This window comes from Tamandua tetradactyla, chromosome X (genome assembly GCF_023851605.1).
Source record: "Tamandua tetradactyla isolate mTamTet1 chromosome X, mTamTet1.pri, whole genome shotgun sequence".
NCBI lineage: Eukaryota > Metazoa > Chordata > Mammalia > Pilosa > Myrmecophagidae > Tamandua > Tamandua tetradactyla.
In genome coordinates, this window is record NC_135353.1 from 6,831,291 (window position 1) to 6,854,466 (window position 23,176).

The window sequence follows — 23,176 nt, forward strand, 5'->3', positions numbered from 1 at the left end:
AAATACTTTATTCACTGCTCAAATCACTCTGGGATTTATCCGGGCATTACTCTGGACAGGCCTACAAAATCTCATGTCCTACTCAAGGTTCCATGTACTTATGGTGTTAAATTAAGCTGTCTACATAAGTTATATTAGGGAATGCACTAGTCAAAATATAAATTTTGTACCAAATAAACAATTTTTGCTTTAGTCTCACACATAACTTAAAATTTTAAAATATTAATTACCATCTATTTTCAACACCCTGCAGTAATGACATTCTTTTGTTCTTCCTCATGCAAAAACATTTTTTAATTTGTACATTTAGTCACTATCATTATACACTCTAGGTATTCCTAGATTATACCATCTGAATCTTTATCGTCTATTGTTCTAGTTTGCTAGTTGTGGGAATGCAACACACCAGAGATGGACTGGCTTTTAATAAAAGGGGATTTATTTTGTTAGTTCTTCAGGGGAAAGGCAGCTAACTTTCATCTGAGGTTCTTTCTTACGTGGGAAGGCCAAGGGTGATCTCTGCTGGCCTTTCCTCCAGGTCTCTGGGTTCCAACAACTTTCCCTGGGGTGATTTCTTTCTGCATCTCCAAAGGCCTGGGCTGAGCTGTGAGTGCTGAGATGAGGTATGCTGAGCTGGTAGGGCTGTGCTACATTGCACTCTCTCATTTAAGCACCAGCCAGTTAAGTCAAACATCATTCACTGTAGCAGACACGCCTCCTAGCCGACTGCAAATGTAATCAGCAACAGATGAGGTTCACGTACCATTGGCTTATGCCCATAGCAACAGAACTAGGTGCCTTCACCTGGCCAAGTTGACAACTGACTCTAACTACCACATCTATCTTTCTTTCTGATTTTATTTGTGTTCACCCTTTTTTAACCTGTATTCATTTGTGGGTGTGTGTATGTGTGTCACTTGACTCTGTTTTACCCTAGGTAAATGTAACCACCGCCATACTCAAGAAATCGAACTGTTCCATCATCACCAAAGAATTCTCTTCTGCCCACTGTTTGGATACACACCCACTCCTAACATGATCCTCCATTTCTGTCCTCTGGCAGGCACTGATCTCTTTTCCACCCTGGGGAGCTCTCTTTTAGGAAATTTTGCATCACTCATGCTCTTGATGGCACTGAGGACAATGCAGTGAGGAAAACATCAATATCCATGACTCTGGGTCAATAAGTGTTCCAGAAGAGTCAAATTCTGAATGGAAAGAGGCATTAGAGATACTTTATTCAGTTTCTGTCACGTATTTTTCTTTATATATATATATATATATATATATATATATATATATATATATATATATATACACAAGAGTGATGTATGAAAGCACTGTCTGAATCTAAATACTCTCTTTAAATAAATTGAAAATATATGTATATAAGTGACAAGAACACTTTGTATCCTGATTTAATTGGCATCGACTTTTCTCTCTCAGTGGCTGTATTAGCCAACTATTGCTGCGATAATGCTGTGTAACAAACCACCCTTGTGTTGCCATTGTTCATTGTGACGAACATTTTTTTCCGGCTTCTGGGTCTGTGAGGATGGTTGTGATTCAGGCTGCCAGTGGGTGGAAATTTGTCCATGTTTATCTCATTCTGGCACTGGTGGGCAATGGGGACGTGCTTTCCTCATGGTGGAAGGCAGAAGTACAAGATGTCAAGCCAAATGGCTCTGGTATAGTTTGCTAGCTACTGGAATGCAATATACTAGAAACGGGATGGCTTTTAAAAAGTGGAGTTCAATAAATCGCAAGTTTACAGTTCTAAGGCCATGAAAATGTCCCAATTAAAACAAGTCCATAAAAATGTCCAAATTAAGGCACCAATGAGAGGTTACCTTCACTCAAGAAAGGCCAACGAAGTTCAGGGTTTCTCTCTCAACTGGAAAGGTACATGGCGAACATGGCAATGTGTGCTAGCTTTCTCTCCAGGCTTCTTGTTTCATGAAGCTCCCCAGGGGCATTTTCCTTCTTCATCTCTAAAGTTCTTTGGCTGCAGGGGCTCTGATAGTTCTCCTGGCTATCTCATCATTCTCAAGCCTTCTTCAAAATGCTCCCTCTTTTAAAGGATTCCAGTAAACTAATCAAGACCCACAGGGAATGGGTGGAGTCACATCTCTCTCTAATGGAAGGTTAATACCCACAACTAGGTGAGTCACATCTCCATGAAGATAATCTAATCCAGTTCCCAACCTACATTATTGAAAAGGGATTAAAAGAAATGATTGCTCCCACAAGACTGATTAGGATTAAAACATTCCTTTTCTAGGGTACATAAATTCTTTCAAACCAGCACAGGTGCGCACACACACACACACACACACACGTTTAAAGCCTCTGCTCATAGCCCTTTGGCCAAAGCAAATCAAGTGGCCAAGCTTGAAGTCAGTGGAATAAGGAAGTACTATCCTCACCAAGGCCCATGGGGAGGGGGTGAGTATTTGTGGAACAATAAACCAATGAAAGGCATTTCGATTTGATAAAATAGGGTTGACTGCTTCATGACTGTTTGGTGTCCCAGGGGTCAGCAAATATTTTGAATAAAGGGTCCGGTAGTAAATATGTTGTGCTGTGTGGGCCATCTGGCCTCCTTTGTATTCACTCAACTGCAGTCATAGGCAATACACGAACAAGCGGGCATGGCTGTATCTCATAACACTCTACCTACAAAAACAGATGTGGTTCATGCCTGTTAACCCCAAAGAACACCTATGGCTCTATTTGAGATTCTAAAAAGCTTTCATGTACTAAGTTTATTTTTCAGAAACCTATACCCTCCAGATGGGTTCCTAGGCCAGATAAATCCTGAAATCCAGAGGGGCGAGCCTCTCCACAATATCAACTAGTTCCATCCCCCTAGCCTTTATTATCGACAGCCCCTTCCAACATGAAAAAGTTAGAATGGGCATAGCCCAAATACCTCCAAAGAGCGGGAGAAAGATCAAAGGAGAAAGTGGAGTTATAACAGAGAAGATAAGATTTAACAAATGAGTATGACTGCTGAATCATTATATTGATATTTCTTTTAGTCTCCAGTGTCTTGGAGCAGCTAGAAGGAAAAACCTGAAATTGTGGAACTGTAACCCATACCAAATTCTGATATGTGTTGTTCTATAACTGCTTGCTAAAATGTACTTTGAAATTTATTGTTTTTTGTATATATGTTATATTTCACAAATAAAAAACATTAAAAAACAGATGTGGTTTGGTAACCTCTGATTTATACAATCAACGTTCATTTAGATTTAGCCATGTATTTACCTCTTTGCTCTTTATTCCTTTTTTTAAAAAAATATTTTTATGGAGAAATCTTCACACACATACAGTCCATCCACAGTATACAATCAGTGGCTCACAATATCATCACGTAGTTGTGTATTCATCACCATGATCATTTTAGAATATTTGCATCACTCCAGAAAAAGAAATAAAAAGAAAAAAGAAAAAACTCATACATCCCATATGCCCTACCCTTCCCTCTCAATGACACTAGTATTTCAACGTACCCAATTTTTTCTACCTCTTATCCCCATTATTATTTTATTTATTTATTTTTCCTTATTTTTTATTTATTTATTTTTACTCATCTGTCCATACGCTGGATAAAAGGAGACTCAGATACAAGGTTTTCACAATCACACAGTCACATTGTAAAGACTATATACTTATACAATCAACTTCAATAATCGAGGCTACTGGAACACAGCTCTACAATTTCAGGTACTTCCCTCCAGCCACTCCATTACACCATACACTAAAAAGGGATATCTATATAATGTGTAAGAATAACCTCCAGGATAACCTCTCGACTCTGAAATCTCTCAGCCACTGATACTGTACTTTGTCTCATTTCTCTCTTCCCCCTTTGGTCAAGAAGGCTTTCTCCATCCCATGATACCAGGTCTTGGCTCATCCCCGGCAATCAGGTCCCATGTTGCCAGGGAGATTTACACACCTAGAATTCATGTCCCATGTAGTGGGGAGGGCCGCGAGTTCACCTGCTGAGTTGGCTTAGAGAGAAATAGGCCACATCTGAGCACAAAAGAGGTTCTCTGGGGGTGAATCTTAAGCATAATTATCAGTAGGCTTAGCTTCTCCTTTGCAGGAACAAGTTTCATAAGGGCAAGTCCCAAGATCAAGGGCTTGGTCTATTAAATTGGCTGTCCCCATTGTTTGCAAGAATATTTAAGAATTCCCCAGGTGGGGAAGTTTAATATTTCCACTTTTTCCCACAGTCCCTCAAGGGGACTTTGCAAATACTTTTAAAATTTTCTGCTCAGATTACTCCAGAATGTATCAGGGCATCACACTAACCTGTACAAACCAACAAGATCTCATGCCCTATTTAAGATTCCATGTAATTACGGTGTTCAAGTAAACTGATCATACAAGTTAAATAAAGTAACGTGTGTTCTAGTTTGCTAGCTGCCAGAATGCAACACACCAGAGACGGATTGGCTTTTAATAAAAGGGGATTTATTTCATTAGTTCTTCAGAAGAAAGGCAGTTAACTTTCAACTGAGGTTCTTTCTTACGTGAGAAGGCACAGGGTGATTTCTTCTGTCCTTCTCTCTAGGCCTCTGGGTTCGAACAAATTTGGCCGGGGTGATTTCTTTCTGCATCTCCAAAGGCCTGGGCTGAGCTGCGAGTGCTGAGATGAGGTATGCTGAGCTGCTTGGGCTGTGTTACATTGAGCTCTCTCATTTAAGCACCAGCCAGTTAAGTTATACATCATTCATTGCAGCAGACACGCCTCCTAGCCGACTGCAGATGTAATCAGCAACAAAGATGTAATGAGTAATGTGACATGTGGTTCATGTCCACAGCAGCAGAACTAGGTACCTTCACCTAGCCAAGTTGACACCTGAATCTAACTACCACAACGTGTTACCCAAAATATAAATTTTGCACTGAATAAACATCTCTCCCTTTAGTCTCACACAGAAATTGAAGTGTGAAAATATGGGCCTGTGTTAGTTTGCAAGCTGCTGAATGGAATGCTGTGTACCAGAAACAGAATGGCTTTTAAAAAGGGGAATTTATTAAACTTCAAGTTTACAATTCTAAGCTTACGGAAATGTCCAAACTAAGGCACCCAGGGAAACATACCTTAATTCAAGAAAGGCTGATGCATCTGGAACACCTGTCACCTGGGAAGGCACGCTGGTCCCTTGCTCCTGGTCTCCTTTGCTTTCAGCCTCTGTTCCTGTCGGGGTTCCTGTTTTTGCTCCTCCAGGGCTGGCTTTCATCTCTTAGCTTCCCTTAGCTTTCTCCAGGTCCTGGATTGCTTAACACCTCATGGTGATGTCTGCTGGGTTCCAAGCATCTCCAAGCATGCGTATTTCTGTTCTCCAATGTCCACATCTGTGTCAGCTCTGCTGTGAAGTTTCTGTCGGCTCTGAGGCTTCTGTCATTTCTGTCAGCTCTGAAGTTTCTTGTCACAATATTTCTTCTTTCAAAGGATTCCAGTAAACTAAGCAAGACCCAGCTTGAATGGGTGGGGTCACATCTCCATCCAATCAAAAGGCCACACCCACAATTGGCATGTCACATCTCCATGGAGATATTCTAATCAAGCTTTCAACCTACAGTGCTGAATAGGGATTAAAAGAAATGGCTTGCTCCCACAAGATTAGACGGCTTGGTTTAAAACATGGCTTTTCTGGGGGACAAAATATTTTCAAACCAGCACAGAGCCTTATAATGCTTTACCCTGTGTTCTGATTTACCTTTAGACCTATCCAGATCAGCTGCATTCATATCTCTAGTCGAAGTCGGATCACTTTTTCAGCTTTTTAAACAGTTGCTGAATGGGGTCACATAAATATCCGAAGTTTCTGGGAGCAACCCGGTTATATACAAATAGCTCAGTATCTTGGAATTTAGAATTAACAGTTACAGCTCCAGAATAGATGTGACTGCTGTGAGAGCTTACAATCTGGGACCCTTTACCATAGGCCCCAACCTGATCCCCACACTCTCGACTTCAATTCTCTGAGTTTGCATATTATGGGGAGTCCGTATGAGTGAAGCATGATAATATTTGTCTTTTTGTTTCTGACATTAATTCAACATGTTGTCCTTAAAGTTCATTCACCTAGTTGCATGCTTCACGACTTCATTCCTTCTTGCAGCTGCTCAGTAGTCTGCTGTATGTATACACCACAGTTCCCCCTTCCAGTCTCCAGTTGTACCCTTAGGCCACCTCCATCCATTGTGAATTGCAAACACCGCTGCCATAAACACCAGTGTGCAAACGTCCACTCATGTCCGCACACTCAGTTCCTCCAGGTATGTACTGAGCAATGGGGTGGCAGGATCCTATGACAACCCCACTCCTAGCCTCCTGTGGACCCACCACACTGCCCTCCAAGGGGCTGCACCTCTCAGCTTCCCTACCCACAGTGAATAGGTACATGTCTCTCTCCACATTTTCTCTGGCACTTGTTTCTCTCTGCTCATTTTTAAACAGTTTTATTCACACGTACAATCCAACTTAAGTAAATAGCCATGCCTTCACCACTATAATCTATATGAAGACATTTCCTTTTCTTCCGCAAAGAATCCCATACCCCTGCCCCACAGCCCCCTCTTGTGGACATTAGATTTGGCATAATGCCTTTGCTACATTCAGTGGCAGCATATTACAATGTTGCTGTTGACTATAGACCCTAGCTTGCATTGACTGTATTTTTTCCCTGTATACCATCCCATTTTCAACACCTTGCAATGTTGGTATTCATTTGTTCTCCATTGTGCAAAAATGCTTTTATGTTTGTATGTTTAATCACCATCATTGACCACTCTCGATTTTGCAAGGTTATGCAGTCAAGTCTTTATCTTCTGTCTTTCCTTCTGATGTCATACATGGCCCTGACCTTCCTCTTTCAATCAGACTCACACACATCTTTGTTCAGCATACTTACAATATTGTGCTACCATGGGACAGTGCTATCCATTTCTGGCTCTATACAGTAAATCCTATTGAACACTCAGTACTCCTTTAGCATGAAATGCCCAATCTCTACCCTCTTTCTGTCTCCTGATATCCTGTGTTCTCAACTTAACTCGCAAAGTTTGCTCAGTAATGTTAGTTCATATTAGTGAGACCATACAGTATTTGTCCTTTTGTTTCTGGCTACTTTCATTCAGCATAATGTCCTCAAGATTCATCCACCCTGTTACATGCTTCAAGACTTTATTCTGTCTTCCAGCGGCCTATCGTATGTATATACCACAGCTTGTTTAGCTACTCATCCGTTGATGGACATATGGGCTGTTTCCATCTCTTGGCAACTGTAAATAATGCTGCTATAAACATTGGTGTGCAAATGTCTATTTGTGTCCTTTCCCTCATGTCCTCTGAATATATACCCAGTAATGACATTGCTGGATCATATAGCAGTTCTGTACTTAGCTTCCTGAGGAACCGCCAAACTGCCTTCCAGAGTGTTGCACCATTTGACATTCCCACCAATAGTGGATAAGTGTGCCTCTTTCTCCACATCTTCCCCAGCACTTGTCATTTTCGTGTTTTTTTTTTTGATAATGGTCATTCTAGTGGGTGTGAGGTGATATCTCATTGTTGTTTTCTTCTTGTTTTTCATTAATTTTGTTTTATTTGAGAAAACAAACAATACACTTAGAACCACCAACAGTGGATATTAGTTAGCTTAACCATAGGCATATTTAAATAAGGTATCCATATAATCATTGTAAAACCTGTGTTTGTGTAGAAAGTTTCATAAACCAATCTAAAATTAAGGCAACAAGGAAAAAATCTACATATTCAGATAGTAAAGTTCTTAAATTTCAAATATCAAACGCTAACTTAGACACTATTCGATCAGGTGTCAAAACTGGGAATGTTCTCAAAATATCAAGTAGAAAGTTCCCACAAATATCTGTACTACTATACTAATGACCTATGTTAGCAAATATTTTTCTGATTTCATGAAAATATGAAGATACAAATATTTTTACAAGTAACATATGGAAATCTTAACCACCTAAAATGGATATCTAAGTTAGCTTATCCATAGGTATATTAGAAAAAAATATCTAAGTAATCATTGTAAAGCCTGTTTGTACAATATGTTTCATAAGCCAATTTAAAATTAAAGCAAGGAAGGAAAAAAGCCATAAATACAGATATCAGAGTTACACGAATTCTACATATTAAACAGTATCTTAAATACCATTTGATTAACTATCAAAACTGTGTGCATTCTCAAAATATCAAGTAAAAAGTTATTACAAGTATCAACTTTGCTATAGCAGTGGGCTATGTTACTAAATATTTTCAAATTTATGATTTCAGAAATTAATTTCATTTAATATTACTAAAAATGCCTATAGTTTTTAAACAATTTTTAGCTGTAAAATAGAATATATATATATATATATATATATATGCAAAGAAAATAAAGAAAAAAAGCAATACTTTTCAAAAGCACACTTCAACAAGCAGCTACAGAACAGATCCCGGAGTTTTTCATGGGATACCATGCCCTCAACCCAGATTTTTCCTTCTAGCTGCTCCAAAACACTGGTGGCATTTATCAAAATCATAATAATGGAATCATACAGTATCTGTCCTTTTGTGTCTGACTTATTTCATTCAGCATTAAGTCCTCAAGGTTTGATCCACATTGTCATATATTTCGGGACATCATTTTGTCTACATGCTACGTAATATTCCACATTTTGTTTACCCACTCATCTGTTGATGGGCACCTGGATTGTTTCTATTTCCTGGCAATTGTGAATAATGCTGCTATGAATATAGGTGTGCAAATGTCTGTTCATGTCACTGCCCTCAACTCTTCTGGGTATATACCGAATATTGGTATAGCTGGGTCAGAGGGCAGCTCAATATTTAGTTTTCTGATGAATCGCCAAACTGACTTCTACAGCGGCTGAACCATTTTACATTCCCACCAACAGTGAATTAGGGTTCCAATTTCTCTACATCCTCTCCAACATTTATAGTTTCCTGTTTGTTTAATAGCAGCCATTCTTATAGGTGTGAGGTGAAATCTCATTGTTGTCTTAATTTGCATTTCCCTTATAGCCAATGAAGATGAGTAATTCTTCATGTGCTTTTTAGCCATCTGTATTTGCTCTTCAGAAAAGTGTCTATTCATTTCCTCTGCCCATTTTATAATTAGATTGTTTGTTCTTTTGTTGGCGAGCTGTATAATTTCTTTATGGACACAGGATATAAAGCTTTTATCCGATATGCGGTTTCCAAATATTTTCTCCCATTGAGTTTGCTGCCTCTCCACCTTTTTATCAAAGTCCTTTGAAACACAGAAACTCTTGATCTTAAGGAGTTCCCATTTGTCTATTTTTTCTTTCACAGCTTGTGCTTTAGGTGTAAAGTTTAAGAATCTACCTCCTATTACTAGGTCTTGAAGATGTTTCCCTACATTTGTTTCAAGACGTTTTATGGTACTGGCTCTTACATTTAGGTCTTTGATCCATTTTGAAGCTATTTTTGTATAGGATGTAAGGTAGGGGTCCTCTTTCATTCTTTTGGTTATTGATATCCAGTTCTCCCAGGCCCATTTATTGAAATGACTATTCTGTCCCAATTCAGTGGATTTGAGGGCCTTATTAAAGATCAGATGTCCATAAATTTGGTGGTCAATCTCTGCACTTTCAATTCTACTCCACTGGTCAGTCTTTCTGTCTTTGTGTCAGTGCCACGCTGTTTTGACCACTGTGGCTTTATAGTAAGCTTTAAAGTCAGGAAATGATAGACCTCTCAGTTTGCTCTTCTTTTTTAGGATATCTTTAGCTGTTCGAGGTCTCTTTCCCTTCCATATACATTTTTTTTTTTTTGACATGGGCAGGCACTGGGAATCGAACCTGGGTCTCCGGCACGGCAGGAGAGAAGTTTGCCTGCTGAGCCACCATGGCCCGCCCCCTTCCATATAAATTTGATAACCAGTTTTTCCAATCTTCAAAGTAGGTTGTTGGGATTTTTACTGGTATTGCATTGAATTTGTAGCTCAGTTTGGGTAGGATTGACATCTTGACGATATTCAACCTTCCTATCCATGAGCATGGAATGTCTTTCTATCTATTTAAGTCATTTTAAATTTCTTGTAGCAATTTTAAATTTTTATACAAGTGATCAATGAAAGGGAGGGGTAAGGGGTATGGCATGTATTAATTTTTTTCTGTTTTCTTTTTATTTCTTTTTCTGAAGTGATGCAAATGTTCTAAGAAATGATCATGATGATGAATAAACAAGTATGTGATGATATTGTGAGTTATTGATTATATAACAAGAATGGAATGATCATGGGGTAAGAATGTTTGTGTTTGTATGTGGTTATGTTTCATAAGTAAAAAAAAAATTCTGTGTATAAGTCCTTGACATCCCTAGTTAGGCTTATTTCATTTGTGGTTTTGATTTGAATTTCCCTGATAGCCAATTTAGTTGAACATCTTTTCATGTGACTTTTAGCCACTTATATTTCCTCTTTTGAAAAATGTCTGTTCATGTCTCTTGCCCATTTGTTGTTTGTCTTTTTGTTATTGAGTTGTAGAATTTATATATTCTGCATATTAAACCCTTATCTGATATGTGGTTTCCAAATATTGTCCCCCATTGAGTTGGCTGCCTTTTTACTTTCCTGACAAACTTCTTTGATGCACAAAAGTGTGCAATTTTGAAGAGATCCCATTTATCTATTTCTTTTTTTCATTGTTTGTGTTTTGGGTATAAGATCAAAAAACCACCTCTTATCACAAGGTTTATAAGATATTTCCCTACACTTTCTTCTAAAAGTTTTATGATCTTAACTCTAATGTTTAGGTCTTTGATCCACTTTGAGTTAATTTTTCTATAGGTTGTGAGATATGGATCCTCTTTCATTCTTTTGCATATGGATATCCTGTCTCTCCAAACACCATTCATTAAAGAGGCTGCTGTGTCCCAGGTGGGTTGGCTTGATTGCCTTGTCAAAGACCAATTGTTCGTAGATCAGAAGGTCTATTTCTAAACACTCAGTTCGATTCCATTGGTAAGTATATTTATCTCTATGCCAGCACCATGTTTGTTTGGGTTTTTTTTTGTTCCCTCTATTATTTATTTATTTTTAATCCATGTTTTACTCGTCTCTTGATAAGGTAGATAAAAGGAGCATCAGACACAAGGTTTTCACAATCACACAGTCACATTGTGAAAGCTGTATCATTATACAATCATCTTCAAGAAACATAGCTACTGGAACACAGCTCTACATTTTCAGGTACTTCCCTCCAGCCTCTTCATTACACCTTAACTAAAAAGGTGATATCTATATAATGCATAAGGATAACCTCCAGGATAACCTCTCAAATCTGTTTGGAATCTCTCAGCCATTGACACTTCATTTTGTCTCATTTCACTCTTCCCCCTTTTGGTTGAGAAGTTTTTCTCAATCCCTTGATACTGAGTCCTAGCTCATCCTAGGATTTCTGTCCCATGTTGCCAGGAAGGTCCACACCCCTGGGAGTCATGTCCCATGTAGAGAAGGGGAGGGCAGTGAGTTTGCTTGTCATGTTGGTTGAGAGAGAGAGGCCACATCTGAGCAACAAAAGAGGTTCTCTGGGGGTGACTCTTAGGCCTAATTTCAAGTAGGCTTAGCCTATCCTTTGTGAGGTTAAGTTTCATATGAACAAACCCACAGGTTGAGGGCTCCGCCTCTTGCTTTGGTTGTCCCCACTGCTTGTGAGAATGTCAAGAATTCTCCACTTGGGGAAGTTGAGTTTTTCCCCCTTTCTTGCCATTCTCCGAAGGGGACTTTGCAAATACTTTTTTATTCACTGTTCAAATCACTCTGGGATTTATAGGGCATCACTCTGGACAAACTGACAAAATCTCATGTACAAGGTTCCATGTACTTATGGTGTTCAATTAAGCTGTCTACATAAGTTATATTAGGAAATGCACTAGTTAAAATTTAAATTTTGTACCAAATAAACGTTTTTTTGCTTTAGTCTCACACGTAAGTTAAGATTTTTAAATATTAATTACCATATATTTTCAGCACCCTGCAGTATTGACATTCTTTTGTTCTTCCCCATACAAAAACATTTTTAAATTTGTACATTTAGTCACTATCATTGTATACTATAGGCATTCCTAGATTATACCATCTCGGTCTTTATCGTCTATCTTTCCTTCTAGTTTCATTTGTGCTCCCAGGCCTCCTCCCTCTATCATTCTCACATTCAGTTTCATTCAGTGTTCTAATATTATTGTGCTAGAATCAGACACTATTGTGCTACCATTTCTGAATTTTTACAATCAGTTCCATTGCACAATCTGTATTCCTTCAGCTCCAATTACCCAATATCTACCCTATTTCTATCTCCTGATGACCTCTGTTCTTAACTGAAATTCTCCAAGTTCATTCATTACTATTAGTTCATATCAGTGAGACCACACAGTATTTGTCCTTTTGTTTCTGGTTAATCTCACTCAGCATAATGTCCTTGAGGTCCATCTATGCTATTACGTACTTCATAACTTTATTCTGTCTTACAGCTGCAAAATATTCCATCGTATGTGTATACCACAGCTTGTTTAGCCACTAATACCATGTTGTTTTGACCACCGTAGCTTTGTAATATGCTCCAAAGTCAGGCAGTGTGAGACCTCCCACTTCATTTTTTTTTTCTCAAGAAATTTCTAGTTATTTGGGGCACACTGCCCTTCCAAATAAGTTTGCTTATTGGTTTTTCTATTTTTCCAAAGTAAGTTGTTGGGATTTTAATTGGTATTGTATTGAATCTATAAATCAATTTGGGTAGAATTGACATCTTAACTATATTATAGTCTTCCAATCCATGAACACGGTATGCCATTCCATTTATTTAAGTCTCCCATGATTTCTTTTAGCAATTTCTCATAGTTTTCTGTGGATAGGTCTTTTGTATCCTTAGTTAAATTTATTCCTAAATATTTTATTCTTTTGGTTGCTATTGTAAATGGAACTTTCTTTTCTTGTTTTCTTCCTCAGATTGCTCATCACTAGTGTATAGAAGCACTACTGATTTTTGGATGGTGTTCTTGTACCCTGTCATTTGCTGTATTCATTTATTAGTTCTAGTAGCTTTGCTGTAGATTTTTCAGGATTTTTGACATATAATATTATGTCGTGCAAACATTGAGAGTTTTCTTCTTCCTTTCCAATTCCGATGTCCTTTATTTCTTTTTCTTGTCTAATTGCTCTGGCTATAACTTCCAGCGCAATGTTGAATACCAATGGTGACAGAGGGCATCTTTGTCTTGTTCCTGATCTTAGAGGGAAAGCTTTCAGTCTTTCCTCATTGAGGATAATGTTAGCTGTTGGTTTTTCATGTATTCCCTTTATCATGTTGAGGAAGTTCCTTTCTATTCCTATCTTTTGAAGTGTTTTCATCAAGAAAGGATATTGAATTTTGTCAAAGGCCTTTTCTACATCATTCGAGATGATCACATGGTTTTACTGCTTTGACTTTTTGATATGATGTATTACATTAATTCAGTTCATTTAGTTCTGCTTTCTTCTTTGTTATTTCTCTTTGTCTATTTGCTTTGGAGTTGGTTTGCTGTTCTTTCTCTAATTGCTCCAGGTGAGCAGTTAAGTATTCAATTTTTTCTTGTTTAATATAGGCATTTAGAGCAATAAATTTCCCTCTCAACAATGCCTTTGCCACATCCCATAAGTTCTGATATGTTGCATTTTCATTTTCATTCATCTCCAGATATTTAGCAATTTCTCGAGCAATTCTTTTTTTACCCAGTGATTATCTAAGAGTGTGTTGCTTAATCTCCATATATTTGTGAAAATTATGGTTCTTTGGTGATTATTAATTCCCAGCTTCATTCTGTTGTAGTCAGAGACAGTGCTATGGATAATTTTAATCTTTTGAAATCTATTAAAACCAGTTTTGTGCCCTAGCATATGATCTATCCTGGAGAACGTTCCATGAGCAGTGGAGAAAATTGTATATACTGGTGTTTAAGGGTGTAACGTTCTGTATATGCTTGTTAGGTCTAATTCTTTTATTACATTGTTTAACTTCTCTATTTCTTTGTTGATCTTCTGTCTGGTTGTTCTATCTATAGAGAGTGGTGTATTGAAGACTCCTACTATTATGGATGAAACATCAATTGCTCCCTTCGATTTTACCAGTGTCTGTCGCATGTACTTTGGAGCTCCTTGATTGGGAGCATACACATTTATGATTGCTATTTCTTGGTAAATTGTCCCTTTTATTAATATGAAGTGCCCTTCCTTGTCTCTTATGATGTATTTACATTTAAAGTCTATTTTATCTGATATTAATATAGCTATTCCTACTTTCTTTTGGTTACAGCTTGCATAGAAGATCTTTCCTTCCTTTCACTTTCAAGCAATTTATATCCTTGGGTCTAAGATGAGTCTCTTGTAAGCAGCATATAGCTGGATTATAGTTCTTAATCCATTCTGCCAATCTGTATCTTTTAATTGGTAAATTTAGTTGGTTAACATTCAATGTTATTACCGTAAAGACATTTCATGAATCCACCATCTTATACTTTGGATTTTATTTGTCAGACCCATATATTCTTTTTCCTCTTTTCCTTTTTATCCTTTAAGTTACCTTTACTGGCACTCTTCAATTTTGTGCCCTCCACCAGACCTCCCTCTCCTGTCTCTTTTTTTCAGTCTTTCTTGTTCAGGATCTTAAATATATCATACCACTGCCTTCTCACCTCCGTGGGGCCTGTTGAGCAGTCAGAACTCAGTCCTATATGTTTTCCCTTATATGTAGTAGATCACTTTTCTCATGTTGCTTTCAGCTTCTCTTCAACATTTGACAGTCTGATTGACCGATTATGTGTCTTGGAGTAGGCCTATTTGGATTTATTCTATTTTGGGGTTTGTCGGGCCTCTTTGATTTACATATTTATGTCTTTTGTGAGGGTTCGGAAGTTTCCCCCTTTATCTTTTCAACAAATCTTCCCAGCCCTTTACTCTTTTCTTCTCCTTCTGGGATACCGATGATTCTTATATTTGTGCACCTCTTGCCCACTATTTCCCTGAGTTTCAGTTCCATTTCTTTCCATCTTTCCTGCCATTTGTTCTTGTGTGAGCTCGAGTTCAATTGTCCTGTCTTCTAGCTCACTTATTCTTTCTTCTGCCTCTTCAGATCTGCTGTTGTGTGTCTCTAGTGTATTTCTAATTTGGTGTACAATATCTTTCATCTCTGTGAGAGCTGCAATTTTTAAATTTATTCTTTCAAATTTTTCTTTATGTTCTTCCAGTGTCTTTTTTGTATCCTTTATGTCCTTATGAACTCCCTTGATTAGTGTTCCAAATTCCATGCCTCCTCCCGTGCTTTAATTTGGTTGGTTGGTTGGGCCATATCTACCTGAATCTTCACATGCTTTATGATATTCTGTTGTGTCCGGGGCATTTGATTATCTCGATAAGGTTGTTTTGCAAGTTGCTTTTCTTCACTCATCTAAGGTTTCGTATTTTCTTAGGTTTGTGCAGAAGGTCCCCTTTTGCACTTGGTTTGTCACTAATTCCCCGCCAAACCTAAGGTTCAGATCTCATGGAGGGGATGCACTTCTTCTTGAGGCTCCTCAACAGATGGCGCTCTTGAGCCACCCCTTTCCCTCAGACCTGCCTCTCACGGGCTGAGGCCGCTGGCTCAGCAAGATGGAGACCCCATGTCATTCGAGCCAGGCCCCCTGATCTCTCCGCGTGCTGACAGCTGCCAACCCCAGGGCTGGGGTGCGAACAGTGTACCCCTCAGTGGAGACTCCATTTATGGACCTGATGGGGCCGGTGGCCCCAGGCTTCTTCTTGGGATGACCTTGGGCTGTGGGGCTGAGTATTTCAACTGCCCCTGCTTGCAGCCAGCCCAGAAATGCCTGGAGACTGGTCCCGGTACCTGGCAGGCAGCTGGTCACCGCGGTTGGCTGGGTGCACTTCCCACAAAGTGTTAATGCTTTAAATGTTTATAATTTCTACTAATGGCAGCGTTATCTAAGTAAACTAAAATAAGCACTTTTACTTTTTTTTGGGGGGGGGAGGAAGTGCATGGGCTGGGAATCGAACCTGGGTCTCCTACATGGCAGGCGAGAATTCTACTACTGAACTACCCGTGCACCCCCTAAATTAAGCACTTTTGTCATAGATGTAATCAATGATTATTAATACTTTTTTCTTAAACGAACCTAAACCTCCCCAAATTTCACAGATCGTTTTATTATATGTTTCACCTAGTAGATTTTTTTTGAAAGGGTGTAGAAATTAATAGTTTCAAACTGCTTAAATACATTATACTATGTTATCAATCCATCAAATCAAGAGCAAACTACCAAACTGAATAATAAGTTACAAGGAAATAATAATTCTGTCATGTACAGAAAAGAAACGTGCAATGTTTTCAAAGCTCTTAACAGTTACCTCCTAATACAAATCTCCAAAGCTTAATTTAGCTTTGGAAGATGAGTTTCACAGTAATTTATTTTAAACCTCCAATTACATTCATTTCAATATATTACTAAGATGTTTATTCTGTGCCACAATGATGAGTTACAATGTTTATGATTTGCAGTTTCAATTTGTACATATGAATTTCGCTAACACAAGGGGCATTTATTACAAACTATCCATAAAAAGAAAAAACTCCACCTTCGTAGAATGCTGAACATGGTATGATTTAAAACAGATTAATTCCACAAGGTTTGTAACAGTTTAGCCATTTTCTAAATGGCAGCATGTAAACTTGTTTATTTAATATATGAGAGCTACAACTTTATTCATAGAGAAATTATGCACTGACTTTCTTCTACCATTCTTTTCACCTTAGCTCAAAAATCTCATTACATACTGGCTCTTTTTTCAGTGAATTTGAAAGAGGGGAGAAAAGGAAGGTGTGCCAGTTTGAAAGGATATATGTCCCCTAGAAAAGCCATGTTTTAATCCTAATCCCATTTTGTAAAAGCAGCTGTTTCTTCTAATCCCTACTCAGTACTGTATGTTTGACGCTGTAATTAGATCATCTCCCTGGAGATGTGACTCAATCAAGAGTGATTGTTAAACTGGATTAGGTGATGACATGTCTCCACTCATTTGGGTGGATCTTGATAAGTTTCTGAAGTCCTATAAAAGAGGAAACATTTTGGAGAATGAGAGATTCAGAGAGAGCAGAGCAGAACGACATAGCCACGAGAAGCAGAGAGCCCATAGTCAGTGACCTTTGGAGATGGAGAAGGAAAATGCCTCCCAGGGAGCTTCATGAAACAGGAAGCCAGGAGAAGAAGCTAGCAGATGATACCATGTTTGCCATGTGCTCTTCCAGATGAGAGAGAAACCCTGAACTTCATTGGCCTTCTTGAATCAAGGTATCTTTCCCTGGATGCCTTAGATTGGACATTTCTATAGACTTGCTTTAATTGGGACATTTCCATGGCCTAAAAACTCTTAACTTGCAATTCATTAAACTCCAATTCATTAAACTCCCCTTTTCAAAAGCTGTACTGTTTCTAGTATATTGCATTCCGGCAGCTAGCAAACTAGAACAGAAGATGATACACTGTAAAAATAAAAACAAACCAAAAAAATGCTCCTAATTTAAACTTCTTTTTAGAAAAACTTTTTACTACCACACTATTTAAATGCTTTAAGAGTCAGTTGTGACCCTAGAATGAGCTGAGACTTAGCATCAAGGGATTGAGAAAACCTTCTTGACCAAAAGGGGGAAGAGGGAAATGAGACAAAGTATCAATGGCTGAGAGATTCCAGAGTTGAGAGGTTATCCTGGAGGTTATTCTTATGCATCAAGTAGATATCATCTTGTTATTCAAGATGTTATGGAGAGGCTGGAGGAAACTGCCTGAAAATGTGGAGCTGTGTTCCAGTAGCCATGTTTCTTATAAGATGATTGTATAATGACATAGCTTTCACAGTGTGACTGTGTGATTGTGAAAACCTTGTGTCTGATGCTCCTTTTATCTACCTTGTCAACAGACGAGTAGAACATATGGAATAAGAATAAATAATAGAGGGAAGAAATGTTAAAATAAATTTAGTTTGAAATGCTAGTGATCAATTAAGGCAAGGGGTAAGGGGTATGATAGGTATAATCTTTTTTTTTTCTTTCCTGTGTTCTTTTCATTTCTTTTTCTATTGTCTTTTTGTTTCTTTTTCTGAATTAATGCAAATGTTCTAAGAAATGATGAATATGCAACTAGGTGATGATATTGTGAATTACTGATTATGTATGTTTTATTTTGTTTCTTTTTTTAATTAATAAATAAATTTTAAAAAAAGAGTCAGTTGTGGAACATGAAGGAGGTTAGGAAATCCCCCAGTTGGCTGCTTATATAAATAGGACAGACGGACAAGCTGTGAAAAGCCCAGATAAACTATGTAAGGTGATCTATCACAGAAAGATACTTCGTCATCCTTTTCCGACAACTTTGGTACATAAAACAACAGTTCCCTAGAAGTGGGGGCTGTGACACCACAAATAAAGAAATCGAAGTGACTTGTACCGGCCACCTGCCTGAAAAACTATGCCTTGATATTCGAACATATTTAGTTAACTCCAGTGATTCTGGTTCGTCACACACAGAAAACCCATCATCAAAATCTAGTGGTTGAGTGGCCTCACTTTCTCTAAGCCCAACTCTGCAAGAGAAATCATTGCCTTCTCCCCTACGTGGGACATGACATCCAGGGGTGAAAATCTCCCTGGCAACGTGGGAGGTGACTCCCAGGGATGAATCCAGCCCTGGAACCATGGGATCAACAATGCCATCTTGACCAAAAGGGGGAGAAGAAGTGTAATTAATAAAGAATCAGTGGCAGAGAAAGTTCAAATAGAGTCAAGAGTCTACTCTGGAGGCTTCTCTTATGTAAGCTTCAGGTAGACCTTGCTACCTGTCATAACCTGCCAACCCCCAACCAGGACCATTCCAGCCAATCCTAAAGAACACCCAGGGCAATATATAAGATTCTACAAAGGTTCCATGTACTAGAGTAACTTTCCAGAAACCTACAACCTCCAGATGGGTCCCTGGTGCAGATAAATCCTGAAACCTACAGCGCCCAGCCTCTCCAGAACATCAGCTTGTTCCATCTCCCTACCCGATATTATTGACAGCCCCTTCCAATATAAAAAATTTAGAATTGCCATAGCCCAAATACCCCTGAAGAGTGAGAGAAAGACCAAAGGTGATGGTGGAGTTCACTGAGAAGTGGGGCTTAACAAATGAATATAATTGCTGAATCACTATATTGATATTTCTTTTAGTCTCCAGTATCTTAGCGCAGCTAGAAGTAAAATCCTAAAATTGTGGAATTGTAACCCAGACATCCGAAATCTGTTCCACAGCTAATCGTTGCCATGTGCTTTGAAATTTATTGCTTTTTTGTATATACGTCCTTTTTCACAAAAAAGAAAAAAAATAGTCAATTGTGATAATAAAAAAAATTTATTCCTTCTAGCCTCCAATGTTCTGGAGCAGCTAGAAAGAAAAATCTGAGAGGATGGCATGGTAGCCCATGCCAAACTCTGATCTGTCCTGTAAGTACTTGTTGAAAAATGCTTTGAAAACAATTGCTTTTTTCTTTCTTTACTTTGCATATATGTTATATTATACTATAGAAAAAGTTAAACAAACAAACCTAGTGGCCGAGGTTTCTCAGGACCATGGAACAATGGCACAAACTTTGTTCAACCAGGATTTGAGGTTGAATGCAGCTTTAACTTTCTGGAGGAAGAAAAGCATAAGTGAACTCGTAGCATACTTGGTGAGAATAGAAGATCTCAGAGTTGTGGTGAATGGTCTTCCTGTGCTCATCGATAGTTTACAGGAAGAAAACCACTGCATCTCACTTGGCCACTGCGTAGACTTGTGGCCTTACTTAAAAGCAAATTGTGGGCAGGCTGCGGTGGCTCAGCAGCAGAGTCCTCATCTGCCGTGCTAGAGACCCGGGTTCGGTTCCCGTGTGCTTACTGCACACAAGGGGGAAAAAAAAGGAAAGAAACAAATTAGAAGGGTATGTAATAATTAATTTAGGCTGGCTTCAAGCAGTCATAAAAAGGTGGTGGTTAGAACTGGCATCCCAAACTGAAATGATAAAAGATGAAATTTTTCAGATTTTAAAACAACAATTAAGTGGATTGTGGGGCCAGGAAAACCATTTTACTTTGGTTCCAGGATGTGCTGGCAGTATAGCTAAGGATGCAGGTGTTTATTTACTACAGTTGCATTGAGAACTAGTGGTCAATGAGAGGGAGGGGTAAGGGGTTTGGGATGTATGTTTTTTTTCTTTTTTCTTTTTATTTCTTTTTCTGGAGTGATGCAAATGTTCTAAAAATGATCATGGTGAAGAATACACAACTATGTGATGATATTGTGAGCCATTGATTATACACCATGTATGGAATGTATGTGTGTGAAGATTTCTCAATAAAAATAGTTTTAAAAAAACAGCAACAAAAAATTGCATTGAGCAGCATCATCTACTAAACAGCGCTTGGTTATTCAAAAAGCCCCTGGACTATCTAATTTCCAAAAAAACATCTCTTCTGATAACTGAACTGTGAAAGAAATCAAAACTTTTTTTTTTTTTACTTTAAAAAAGCTGCATAAGGAAATTCTTAATAATTTACTTCATGCTGAAGTGGAAAATATCCAAAAGGAGCAGCCTCAATTTCAGTGAAGTGAAAGTGCACTAAGAAAACCATCCACCTTTCCTGCATTTGGGATTTATATGGCCATTTGGTGACATTGTTTAACAACTACTGGGTCTCAATGCAATCCTGCGTATTGCATAAGAATATAATTTATACTATGTGAAAAAAATAAGACAGGACTTATCGCTAGGAACCACAAAGATCAATCATTATTAATTTTTTAAGATTGTGTTTTGTAAGAAAACACTTAAATGTGTGCAGCTATTTTCTTATGTTGAAAAGACTGTAAGATTAAAACATAGCAAATAATCAATATTAAACATTTTTACCCACGCTGAGTTACTATGTTTGCAAAATGCATTATTAATAAGCCAATGTCTTGTGTCATGGTTAGGGACAGGTGTCAACTTGGCCAAGTTGTGGTACCTGTTCATCTGATTGGGCAAGCGCTGGCCTGTCTGTTGCAATGAGGACATTTCATAGGATTAGGTCATGATCACGTCAGCTCCATCCACAGCTGATTCCATTTGTAATCAGCCAAAGGGGAGTGTCTTCTGCAATTAGTGATGCTAAATCCAATCATGGGAAGCCTTTTAAGGAGGACTCAGAGGAGACAGGTTGCATTCCTGCTTTGGCTGGTGAGCCTCTCCTGTGGAGTTCGTCCAGGCCATCCATTGGAGTCATCGGCTTCGCAGCCTGCCCTGTGGATTTTGGACTCTGCGTTCCTACGGTCACGTGAGACACTTTCATAAATTTTATATTTGCAAGTGTTCCCTGTTGGTTCTGTTTCTCTAGAGAACCCTAACTAATACATCTTGTGATACTAATAGCTGTTAAAAAATTTAAAACCAACCATGTGTCTGACATGATAAATTAATGGAATTAAATCAGGGGCTCGCATTCATGTAGAATGTTTATGTTTGAAACGTATTTCACACCTTTTTTAAAAGTTAAGAATATTTTTAGTATCTCTGTTTTTTTTTTTGCCAGAATCATTATGGCATATATGTATATGTTTTGCCTGTATAAAAATTTAAAAGGTGAATGTATATTTGCATGAATGCTTAACTGGAAATGGCCGTGAAGGTGGCTAATTTATATTCACTTTTTATTGTATATAAATTTTTAATATTTTCAATTCTATATCATTTAAGTTTCCTTCATTTGGGTAAATTCACCAAATATTTCTTTTTGCTTTACAAAATTCTGATATTATATGAATTCTAATTATCTTTCACTACACATATATATATATATTTTGTATGCTGTATGGCGGGGTCGTATTTCATTCTTTTTCCATGTGAATATCCTGTTATTGCAGCACCATTTGGTGAATTTTTTTGTTTGTTTGTGTGTTTTTGTTTATTTGTTTTGCTTGTTTGCTTTTTTTGAAACTACATATGTTTCAAGAGTTACATCCAATGCTTTAGAAATGTTCACAGTTAGTGCTGACTTTGTTTTTTAAATTCCAACACTTTATATTACTGCCTCCTCCAATGGTTGGGATGAAATGCCAGCAGGCTGAATATGGGGTCTTTAACAAACAACAAACAAACAAACGATTTTTAGTGTCAATGAATCCAATTCTGAAATGTTGAAATAGCTGCATATCTTGTCTGTTTTGAACGTGATTGTATTTCAATACCATCCCTTGGTGGTTTGTGCATCGTCTGGTCTTTAAAAAGCCTGACAGTCATCAGAGCAAAGATTTTTAGTCATCAAATTTCTCTGCTGTAACCCTTCAAGCACTTGAATGTAATCTTTAGAATTTGCCCAGTTAGTGACTCCTCATGTGAATACCAAACAAGCATCTCTGCTGCTTTAAAAAATGTTAAAAATGTTCTCTTTCCCTCAGTTCTGTTTTTGTGTACTATATAGCTAAGTGTTCCCCACAGTGAGAGTCAATTGTGGTAATTGCTTATTGTCTTAAATCTTTAGATTAGAATCATTTCAGACTATCGCACATCTGTGATTTGAGAGGTTTTTCAGGATGTGGGGATTTGAATGGTAAAGCTCTGTCATCCCTGTGAGACCGCACGATGATGACATAGAACCTTCCTTTGTTCCTATTCATTTAGTTATCGCTGTCTTTATCAACAGTTTGAAAGAGTTAACTTAGTCGGAGCATGGCGCTTATGAGGCTAATGAGGCTAATGAGGCTAAGGACAGGAGTTCGATCCTTTAATCGGTTTATAAACTTACCACAGATACACAAATCGCACCCTTCCCCCAGTCTCCACCTCCGGAATTCAGCTCTTGGTCATAAAGAAGATTGTGTGTATAGCTTAGCATAAACTCTTCACCTCAAATGGAAAAACCACTCAAATAATTGGTATGTGTGATACTATTGACTTTTAATTTAATACTTAGAATAATATCATTAAAATACTGTTGTTCTAAAAAAAAAAGAAAGAAAGGAGTCAGTTGCTCAGATGTGCAACTCTCTCTCTGTCTCTAAGTTCAATTCTGCAAGGAA

The 23,176-nt window shown here is 38.0% G+C and overlaps 1 pseudogene; it reads left to right on the forward strand.

Annotated features, from left to right (window-relative positions):
- The first annotated feature begins 18,341 nt into the window (after positions 1-18,341).
- LOC143671409 (KATNB1-like protein 1) lies at positions 18,342-20,277 on the forward strand (annotated as a pseudogene).
- The last annotated feature ends 2,899 nt before the right edge of the window (positions 20,278-23,176 follow it).